We start from the raw sequence: 8,854 nt of genomic DNA on the forward strand, positions 1-8,854 counted from the left end.
AGATATCTTTAAAGAATTTTAAATACAATAAACACTTCATATTATTCGCCTTGTTACACTCAATGCAATTCTCAAGTCTATAAGAGGTATGTGCTTAATATTTCCTACTGTGTAGGAGAATTTGCAGTCAGCCACAGGTATGTAGGAAGTCACTCACTGGCTGATACGTGTAAAGCAGCAGTGTGAATAGCAAGGACAGACACCTTCAATTTGTGAAATCAAAGAACTGATGCACTGTATAGAACCAATTTGGGTTTTCAAAGAACTATTAAAAGTTAGGTACTGTAAGTGTTCTTAAAACCTGTAAACTTCATTCTGTGGGCTAGTGGCGTGGGACAAAATATTCCTAATGAAAGGAAGTACCAATTAGTTGATTTGTTGGTGGCATTCCCCTTTTGGGAAAGCAATATAAGGTTGTGTCTGTGTGTGTCATTCACACGTAGGCAAGCATACACAGGCACATGGCTTTAAGAACCACACTGATGCCTTGATAATTAAAAAGAATACAAGCATTCCATATACACATGTTAATTAGCAGTTAGTGACTGGGCCAACACTTTCTCATAAAAATTGGCCTTTTACATGTTGTCTAATTATCATTTTTCCCCAAATTTTGCGTTGTAGGACTACTGTTCGAAGATTTTTGGAAGAATACTGAGAACGGCATAAAGTGAAGATCGACATTTAAAAAATGAGGTGAAAGAAAGCTATAGTGGCATAGAAAAAGTATAAAGCTCAGTTAGTTTTTTAATTATTATTATTATTATTAAAAGTTAATTCAGGACTGATGTGACCTACCAGATTTCAGAACATGTGTTAATAGTATATATGCCACTGAAAACTTAGGTCCTGTATCATACTTTTTTCTTTAAGACTTTTTAAGAAATATTACTTAAACATGTGGCTTGCTCAGTGTTTAATTGCAAGTTTTCATTCTTGGACTTTGAAAACAGGATTAAACGTTAGTATTCATGTGAATCAGACTAAGTGGGATTTCATTTTTACAACTCTGCTCTACTTAGCCTTTGGATTTAGAAGTAAAAATAAAGTATCTCTGACTTTCTGTTACAAAGTTGATTGTCTCTGTCATTGAAAAGTTTTAGTATTAATCTTTTTCTAATAAAGTCATTGACTCTGAACTAGTCCCCTGTTTTAAATACAAGAGTTACACTATTACTAGAGGTGTTGGTGTACAGTTTTATCTAATGTGTTCTGTTTAAGACTAATTTTTATAGACTTTCTAATGTTTTAAATAATGGTGCTTCAATTTTAGGTGGTTATGAATAAATTTGAATTTTGCTTTTAATAACAGATGTACAGTGAACTAGAATATATTTTTACATCCCTGAGAGATTCATTTAGTAGAAAATTCCAAGTATCTTTCTGACAAGCACTCTAGCTAGCTATGAAATGATGTAGCATTCAAGAGCTAGTTTTTGTTAAGTCCTGTATCAAGATTTCTTCTAACCCGGCTGTGTCAGTTTATAAATGTACTTGTGTATAGGGTGTGTAGTATATATGGCAAGGGTTTTCCCCCCCCTCTTAAGTGATTATTTTTGTGTCACATCTAGGAAAACTGGCAGCATGTTTCTATCGCCAGCTTCTTCAACTGTATAAAAATATTCTCTCCAGCTACGTATATACACACATACATATATATCATAGCAATTCCTTGTGGTTTATAACTTTCAAATACTGCTATCAGTTTATAGGTAAAGAAACAGTGTGTTAAATGACTTACCCAGGGAGGGTCCTGTGGCTTCATGTTTATGGAGTTGCTAGGTCTCTGCCTCATGGTCCAGTGCCTAACTGTTAAGCCACTGTGTTCATTCTAATAGGCATAATGAATTCTTAAAGAATTTACCAAAATCTCTTCCACCAAATTTTGAAAAATAATGAAGCCCCCACTTTAGAGGCTCTGTATGAAAAAATGCTGTGGAGACAGAGCCCGCCTGGCTCCTTAGCCGATCCTGGAGATGCAGCAATAGATGAATGGGTTATCTCTGAATTTGTAAGAGATGATTCACATGAAGATTAAGATAAAATGGGAAGTAAAATCTAACAAACACAAAGGTAGCTCCCAGGCACTGCTTTGTGTAGTTTGACAAGAGTGTGGTTGTAGCAGCAAAGGACTTAAAGTGATAGTTTTTAAACCATATTCTGTCCCTAAGTATTAAAAAATCTAGGAAGTTACTAAAATAACAGATTTGTTCTGCTCTGCCTCATCTAGAATCAGCGTCTAACTTAAATGAAGTATAATAAATGAGTTCATATGAAAAGGCTTCCTCTATGGACACTTAGATCTATTATAACTATTGAAGTTACCTGGGATTTGGGGGCAGTGGGAGGAGGACCTGCCTCCCCAGGGCATCTATGACTAAGGCCTGGCTTTAGTTACGGAGAGAGACCTAGAAGTTGAATTTTACACCCAAAATTGTTGTGACTGAAGAGGAACTGATTCTTGCTAACCAGCTCACAAGAATCCAGTATTGAGACCAGTTCACTAGAAGAAACAAACATTTCTGCCATGCAGACCAAAAAGTTATTAGTTGGTGAATATGTATTTTCTCTTTGGAAAGTCTTTAAGGGGAGCAAACCAGTTTTAATCAGATTGCTTTGGAAGTTTGGAATCTGCAATCAGTTGGTCTTAAAAAAAAAACACTTTATTTTGGAAATTTAGACATACACAAAAGAGGAACAATATAATTAATCTCTGTTAACTCATCACCAACAAGACTCATGACCACTCTTATACTTCATGAGTGATTGTATTTGTATCCACTGTCTTCTATTATTTTCGAGCAAGTCTCAGACACACCACTTAATCTGTAAATAATTCAGCATGTATCTCTAAAAGACAAAGGCCTCTTAAATAACAGTTCATTAGTATAAAACAAATTGGGTAAACTTTTGTTGGTCATCAAACTATATTAGCACTGGTCCAATAGTTTAATTTTCATTGAGCCTTTCAAGAGGATCGACCAGTCTGCTGCTCAAGACACCCTCTCCTCTGGAATGTGGAGATAATATATATCATGCTCCGTTTTGTTAAAACACGTTTGTTTTCTGTTTTTGTTTTTTTTTTTCCTTCAAACATTCATTTTTCAGTTTGGGTTGAAACATCCTTCTTGTTTTCTTGAACTTGAGCTTATAATAACCTAGTCATATTGCTCAGCTCAGATATTTTTATCCCGTCTCCTTAGGCATTCTGGTTCCTTAAATACAGTTAGTGTCACAGAGGATAAACCAACCTTATTTCCGAGGTCTGAGAACACTTGGACCACATATTGGTTGAGCTCAGCCACCTTCCGATTAAAGTTTTCAGAGTTGTAAGAACTGAAAATTTTTATGGCAGAGGTTCTCTGAGCCCTCATCCATTCTGTTTTTTAAAAATGCATTGCAGGTGGGCTATGTGAATATGTTTTTAAACATCTGATAATGTGCATGAAACAAAAAACACTTGAAGTTATTATGTGTACAATTATGTGAGATGGGACGTCATTCAGGATTGGTTTTCAAGTTTGATTTCCTGAGGGATTTTTTAGTTGTTTGTGAAAGAACCCCAGGTCTACTTTTGGAATTTTGTATTATAATTGTAATGTTGCCCATGGTTAAAAAAAAAAAGTGTTTAGTGATCTATGTCTCCTGCTACTCCTATCTCTCTGTTATTCCTCTGCAGGAGCTTGCTGCTGTTAACAGTTATTCTTCCAAGTAGTTTTCTTTGTGGGGAGATGGGAGGTGGGAGGAAATGTAAACATATGTATAGATCTTTCAAATATATGACGGTATACCCGTGTGTTCTGAGTCACACCCGTGTGTTCTGAGTCTTGCTATATGACGGTATACCCGTATGTTCTGAGTCTTGCTGTTTTTACCTGCTAATATTTAGAAAATTTATTTTGAGATAAAGGAGACAGCACTTATAAGTTGAACCTGTAGTTTTAAAAAGTACATTTCAAGTAAGCCAAAGCAGAGAAGTAAATGTATTTTTCATTGCTGTATCAGAATTTTGAATTTACTATTTTAAAAATTCAAGAGTTTTGTAGCTGATCTATTTCTTCCCCTCGGCCATCCCAAATAGGTCATTTGTCAACAGATTTAAGAATGTTTAGGAACAACAACTTTGGGAAACCGGAAACAATTTGGCATAAGTGGATGTGCCATAACCTCTCTCATAGCCATTCACTCCCGGATACATACCCTAGAGAAACTCTTACACATGCGTACCAGGGGATGGATTTAAGCATTGTGTGTAATAGGAAGAAAAGAAAAAACCTGGGAAGACCCCAAGTGTCCACCAACAGTGTTGGATAAATACTGTGGTATATTCCAACAGTGGAATTCCACAGAAGTGAAACTGAACTGCAGCTATGTATGTGAACATGGACAAAACTCAACAATAGAAGGATCAAAAAAAAAGCAAGTTACAGAAGAATACATCACTATGGTTCCATTTCAATGAAAGTCAAAAACAGGCTGTCAAATACATGATAAAAGGAAACGATTAAGACAAAATTTAATGTTAGCCATTTTGATGGAGAGAGAGGTGATCATGAGGGCACAGGGGTCTTCAGAGGAACTGGTGAGGGTCTATTTCTGAAGCGCTGTGGGCATTTTTTTTAAGCTGTATGTCTATGTGCTTTTGTATGTATGATATTTCTTAATAAAATTTAAATTTAAAAAGTGGGAAAAAGTCTTGGTGTAGGTAGTTACTAATAGATATATAAGCTGTAGTGTATTTTGTAAAATTAACCATCAGTCAGTGACAAATTTAAAGATGCTGTTTCTTGAGTGCCCAGTTTAAGGCTTTATTTTGAGACAGGGTCTCTGTCTTGTCACCCAGGCTGGAGTGCAGTGGCACGAGCTCAGCTCACTGCATCTTCCGCCTCCTGGGTTCAAGCTATTCTCGTGCCTCAGCCTCCCAAGTAGCTGGGATTACAGCTGCACACCACCACACCTGGCTCATTTTTTTGTATTTTTAGTAGAGACGGTTTCACCATGTTGTCCAGGCTGATATTAAAACTCCTGACCTCAAATGATCAGGCCCACCCTGGCCTCCCAAAGTGCTGGGATTACAGGTACGAGCCACCGCACCCAGTCTTCAAATTGAGGTCTTAATTGTAGTTCTTAAAAAGCTAGAAACGGCAACAAGAGCAAGACTCCGTCTCAAAGAAAAAAACAAAAACAAAACTAAGAAAAATCTAAATGTGTGTTTTCTGTGTGATACCTTATTTTCATCTTAACATAATTTCTACTTGTCTGCCAGCCAGGGAGCTGATGCTTTTGTTTTCCTGTCTAAACAGCTTCCGAAGAAGCTTTTCTCAGATTTATGCCATTCTGGGAAAGAAAACTGCTTTACTGTGCTGTACTCCTTCCCCTGCCCCAAGTTAGATGGTCACCTCAGAGAGGCTGCTGCTTTGGCCTTGTTGTAATTTCAGTAGGTGTACTGTGAACACAAAAATGTTTACTCTTTAAAAAGAGGAAAGCGATTGAAATTTGAATTGGCAGATTCATAAGGTTCATATAACTAAGGCCCTACGTCAGTTCACAGCAGCCCTGTTACCCCTCAACTATGCTCCAGGTGAGACTTGGATCCCCTCAGTATGAACATAGGGCTTGGCTGTGAGTTCGTCCAACACATCCCTGAGTGCTCCTATGTGCTGTGGAGTGACTGATAACCTTTGGATACACCAAGAACAAAATAGGTGCAGCTCCAGTTCCCCCCACTATGGAATCTGTTCTCACTGCAGCAGTGGCACCCTCAGGGCTGTGCCTAGTACACAGGACTTCTGAAAGGGGAGTGGAAAGGGGTAGTGCTGTTGAGTTACTAATCACCCTATTAGTTGAAAGTGCACAGAGGTAATGAACAACTAAGAATTCTAGGTCATTTCATATCTTATTTTAACCTAAGTAGTTCTGGAACTTCTCAGGATGGCATTTTGGTACGTGATTAATTTCACTTAAGGCCATTTTAAAAGTGGAATTGGCCCGGCGCGGTGGCTCACGCTTGTAATCCCAGCACTTTGGGGGGCCGAGGCAGTCGGATCATGAGGTCAAGAGTTCAAGACCAGCCTGGCCAACATAGTGAAACCCTGTCTCTACTAAAAATACAAAAAAAATTAGAAAAATTAGTTGAGTGTAGTGGCAGGCACTGTAGTCCCAGCTACTTGGGAGGCCGAGGCAGGAGAATTACTTGAACCTGGGAGGCGGAGGTTGCAGTGAGCTGAAATCACACCACTGCACTCCAGCCTGGGTGACACAGCGAGACTGTCTCAAAAAAAAATAAAAAATAGGCTGGGCCTGGTGGCTCACCCCCGTAATCCCAGCACTTTGGGAGGCTGAGGTGGGTGGATCACGAGGTCAGGAGTTCAAGACCAGCCTGGCCAACATAGTGAAAACCCATCTCTACTAAAAATACAAAAAAAATTAGCGGGCATGGTGGCGGGCGTCTGTAGCCCCAGCTACTTGGGAGACAGGCAGGAGAATCGCTTGAACCCGGGAGGCAGAGGTTGCAGTGAGCCAAGATCGCGCCACTGCATTCCAGCCTGGGCAACACAGCAAGACTCTGTCTCAAAATAAATAAAATGAGGGGAATTGCACCTTACTCAGGGATTAGTTTTTTATAATCAATGCATGAGGTGAAAACTAATCAAATTACTCTTGAAGCTCTTCAAATTTTGTTTTACTGATAATCTGCAGCCTTAAGACTTATTTGTGTTATAGAAAATGAGTTTTGGCTGGGCGCGGTGGCTCACACCTGTAATTTCAGCACTTTGGGAGACCAAAGCGGGCACATCACATGAAGCCAGGAGTTCGACATCTGCCTGGCCAACATGGCAAAACTTTGTCAAAATTATTTTAAAAAATTAGTTGGGCATGGTGATGCATGCCTGTAATTCCAGCCACTTGGGTGGCTGAGGCATGAGAATCACTTGAACCTACGAGACAGGTTGCACAGTGAGCCGTGCTCAAGCCTGGGTAACAGTGATATGCATCCCCCGAAGTTTTTTTTTTTTTTTTTTTAGAGATAAGGTCTTGCTATGTTGTTCAGGCTAAACTTGAACTCCTGGGATTACAGGCGTGAGCCACTGTGCCTGGCCTCAAAATTTAAAAATAAATAAGCAATTTAGATGCTGACCTGAAGTGCTTCTGTCACCTTGTCACAGGAGGCTGCAAATGCTAAGCAAGTTGCAGATGGTTTCACATGACGTTTTCTGAATGAAACAGGACACGCTTCTTACTATTGGAACCATTTTTCTCTGTTTTGAACAGTTGGGTAAGAGAAGTCTTGACGTGCTGCCTATGTGTCCGCTGCCCTTCATCAAAGTTGAGCTACTGAGAAATTGGAGTTGAAGGAACAGTGGCTGATGGCATGTGCTGGGATGCAAGTAAGACATGCTTGGCCACAAGGAGTTCTGGTATTTTATGTATACCTCTCCCACAAGGTTTAGAGATGACTTTGTGGTCTAGGAGGAACAGGTGTGTAAAGAAGTGACAGTGTGGTGTGTGTGAATAAAAGTGGGTAGATAGGGTGGTCTAGGAGGAACAGGCGTGTAAAGAGACAGTGTGGTGTGTGTGAATAAACGTGGGTAGATAGGGTCAAGCCACTGCATGAGCCTGTACAAGGTGCAAGCAGAGTTATTAACTAGAATTTGGCAAGGGAGCTGACCTGGAAGGATCCTAGGGAGTGTGTTAGGGAGGAACGTAGCATGGGATGTGATGACAGCTCACTTTAGATGTTAGTGAGGGCACCAGCTGGTTTTTCAGCTTATTTAACAGACCAGTGGTGTGGGCTGTGCCTCCCCTGTTCTGTAAGTGGTATGTTAAAAATAGCCTCAAAGGTATTAATCGTTATTGGCTGGGTGTGGTGGCCACCTCTGTAATCCTAGCACTTTGGGAGGCTGAGGTGGGAGGATCACTTGAGCCCAGGAGTTCCAGACCAGCCTGGCCAACATAGTGAGACCTCATCTTTTTTTTTTTTTAAACGGAGACTCGCTCTGTCTCCCAGGCTGGAGTGCAGTGGTGCGATCTGGGCTCATTGCAACCTCTACCTCCCAGGTTCAAGCGATTCTCCTGCCTCAGCCTCCTGAGTAGCTGGGATTACAGATGTGAGCCACCGTGCCTGGCCAAGACCTCGTCTTAAAAAATAAAATTTAAAAAATATTTGGACAGATGCGGTGCCTCACACCTGTAATCCCAGCACTTTGGGAGGCCGAGGCGGGCAGATCACTTGAGGTCAGGAGTTTGAGACCAACCTGGCCAACATGGCGAAACCCCGTCTCTTACTAAAAATACCAAAATTAGCCAGGCATTGTGGAGCACGCCTGTAATCCCAGCCACTTGAGAGGCTGAGGCAGGAGAATCGCTTGAACCCGGGTGGCGGAGGTTGCAGTGAGCCGAGATCGTGCCACTGCACTCCAGCCTGGGTCACAGAGTGAGACTCCCTCTCAAAAAAGAAAAAAAAAAAAAAAAAAGTTATTTACTCAACTCAGAAATCATGCCATTTTGTAGATGAGTTTAAAAAGGTGTAAACAGGAAGTGATAGTAAAATGAGGACAATTGGCCAGGCACAGTGGCTTATGCCTATAATCCCAGCACTTTGGGAGGCCGAGGTGGGTGGATCACCTTAGGTCAGGAGTTCAAGACCAGCCTGCGCAACATGGTGAAACCCCATCTCTACTAAAAATACAAAAATTAGCCGGGCATGGTGGTGCACGCCTGTAAATCCAGCTACTTGGGAGGCTGAGGCATGAGAATCGCTTGAACTCGGCAGTGAGCCGAGATCGTGCCATTGCACTCCAGCCTAGGCAACAGAGTGAAACTCTGTCTCAAAAAAAAAAAAAAAAAAAAAAAA

General features: G+C 40.6%; 1 protein-coding gene across 6 annotated transcripts in view; it reads left to right on the forward strand.

The window, feature by feature from the left end:
- Window positions 1-1,139, forward strand: part of LOC116463575 (luc7-like protein 3) — a 33,232-nt gene extending 32,093 nt beyond the window's left edge. For 5 of the 6 annotated variants that reach the window (XM_032146763.2, XM_032146762.2, XM_032146766.2 and 2 more), the window contains one exon: window positions 1-1,139. This exon is cut by the window's left edge and continues 828 nt beyond it. The gene's annotated coding sequence lies outside the window, so the exon portion shown is untranslated. The other variant, XM_032146764.2, reaches the window with a different exon arrangement.
- The last annotated feature ends 7,715 nt before the right edge of the window (window positions 1,140-8,854 follow it).

Source organism: Hylobates moloch, unplaced genomic scaffold (assembly GCF_009828535.3).
Source record: "Hylobates moloch isolate HMO894 unplaced genomic scaffold, HMol_V3 SCAFFOLD_42, whole genome shotgun sequence".
Classification (NCBI taxonomy): domain Eukaryota; kingdom Metazoa; phylum Chordata; class Mammalia; order Primates; family Hylobatidae; genus Hylobates; species Hylobates moloch.